Here is a 2500-nt window from a genome sequence, read left to right as displayed (position 1 = left end):
TCCTCGCCCGCATGCTCGTGCACACCGGCGTGCACGTGGGCATCGTATGCTAAAAAATGAAGTTTGGAGTTTGGGTTCAGAAATCTTATGGGAGCTTCCTAGAAGCCTAAGAAATGCTTTGCTCGAGACGGATTTCGATTTAGATTTCCGCCGTGTTAATTTTGCCAATTACGGCTCCTCGCGCGCACGCTCAAGCACCCCGACGTGCACACCGGCGCGCACGTGGGCATCGTATGCTAAAAAATGAAGTTTGGAGTTTGGGTTTGAAAATTTTACGGGAACTTCCTAGAAGCCTAAGAAATGCTTTGCTCGAGACGGATTTCGATTTGGAGGTCCCCCGAGTTAATTTTGCCCATTACGACTCCTCGCCCGCATGCTCGTGCACACCGGCGTGCACGTGGGCATCGTATGCTAAAAAATGAAGTTTGGAGTTTGGGTTTGAAAATTTTATGGGAGCTTCCTAGAAGACTAAGAAGTGCTTTGCTCGAGACGGATTTCGATTTAGATTTCCGCCGTGTTAATTTTGCCAATTACGGCTCCTCGCGCGCACGCTCAAGCACCCCGACGTGCACACCGGCGCGCACGTGGGCATCGTATGCTAAAAAATGAAGTTTGGAGTTTGGGTTTGAAAATTTTACGGGAACTTCCTAGAAGCCTAAGAAATGCTTTGCTCGAGACGGATTTCGATTTGGAGGTCCCCCGAGTTAATTTTGCCCATTACGACTCCTCGCCCGCACGCTCGTGCACCCCGGCGTGCACGTGGGCATCGTATGCTAAAAAATGAAGTTTGGAGTTTGGGTTCGGAAATTTTATGGGAGCTTCCTAGAAGCCTAAGAAATGCTTTGCTCGAGACGGATTTTGATTTGGAGATCCCACGAGTTAGTTTTTGCCCATTATGACTCCTCGCCCGCACGCTCAAGCACCCCGGCGTGCACGTGGGCATCGTATGCTAAAAAATGAAGTTTGGAGTTTGGGTTCGGAAATTTTATGGGAGCTTCCTAGAAGCCTAAGAAGTGTTTTGCTCGAGACGGATTTCGATTTGGAGGTCCCCCGAGTTAGTTTTGCCCATTATGACTCCTCCCCCGCACGCTCAAGCACCCCCGCGTGCACGGGGGCATTGTATGCTAAAAAATGAAGTTTGGAGTTTGGGTTTGGAAATTTTATGGGAGCTTCCTAGAAGCCTAAGAAGTGCTTTGCTCGAGACGGATTTCGATTTGGAGGTCCCCCGAGTTAATTTTGCCCATTATGACTCCTCGCCCGCACGCTTAAGCACCCCCGCGTGCACGTGGGCATTGTGTGCTAAAAAATGAAGTTTGGAGTTTGGGTTTGTAAATTTGATGGGAGCTTCCTAGAAGCCTAAGAAGTGCTTTGCTCGAGACGGATTTCGATTTGAAGGTCCCCCGTGTTAATTTTGCCCATTACGGCTCCTCGCCCGCACGCTCAAGCACCCCGGCGTGCACGTGGGCATTGTATGCTAAAAAATAAAGTTTGGAGTTTGGGTTTGGAAGTTTTATGGGAGCTTCCTAGAAGCTTAAGAAGTGTTTTGCTCGAGACGGATTTCGATTTGGAGGTCCCCCGAGTCAATGTTGCCCATTATGGCTCCTCTCCCGCATGCTCAAGCACCCCTGCGTGCACGTGGGCATTGTATGCTAAAAAATAAAGTTTGGAGTTTGGGTTTGGAAGTTTTATGGGAGCTTCCTAGAAGCTTAAGAAGTGTTTTGCTCGAGACGGATTTCGATTTGGAGGTCCCCCGAGTCAATGTTGCCCATTATGGCTCCTCGCCCGCACGCTCAAGCACCCCGGCGTGCACGTGGGCATTGTATGCTAAAAAATAAAGTTTGGAGTTTGGGTTTGGAAGTTTTATGGGAGCTTCCTAGAAGCTTAAGAAGTGTTTTGCTCGAGACGGATTTCGATTTGGAGGTCCCCCGAGTCAATGTTGCCCATTATGGCTCCTCTCCCGCATGCTCAAGCACCCCTGCGTGCACACCGGCGTGCACGTGGGCATTGTAGGCTAAAAAATGAAGTTTGGAGTTTGGGTTTGGAAATTTTATGGGAGCTTCCTTGAAGCCTAAGAAGTGTTTTGCTCGAAACGGAATTCGATTTGGAGGTCCCCCGAGTCAATTTTGCCCATTACGACTCCTCGCTCGCATGCAATATCTACTCCTGTCAGAGCTGTGGTTTTACTTAAGACTACTATAGGGGGGGGGGAGTTCTCAGCACCAAGAGCTGCAAGTAAGGCCATTGCTTGCTTTGCAGTCTCGATTGCTCTACTAGTGAATAGTAGATGTCTTGGTTAGCTTGGAACGAAAAAAAAAATTTTTTGGGGAAAAAAAAAAAAAAAAAGTTTTTGTGAAAAAAAATTTTTCGAAAAAAAAAAAAAAAAAAAAAAAATTTTTTGGATGCCTCGGTCTTCTATTTGTTTTGCTTGGGTAGATTAGGAAAAAAAAAAAAAAAAATTTTTTTGTTGGATGCCTCGGTCTTCATATTCTTTCTCGGCTAT

The sequence above is a fragment of the Cornus florida genome, unplaced genomic scaffold (assembly GCF_030987335.1).
Source record: "Cornus florida cultivar Cherokee Brave unplaced genomic scaffold, ASM3098733v1 CherokeeBrave_3.0.0_Hap2_scaffold_18, whole genome shotgun sequence".
NCBI lineage: Eukaryota > Viridiplantae > Streptophyta > Magnoliopsida > Cornales > Cornaceae > Cornus > Cornus florida.
This window is presented reverse-complemented; position numbering follows the sequence as displayed.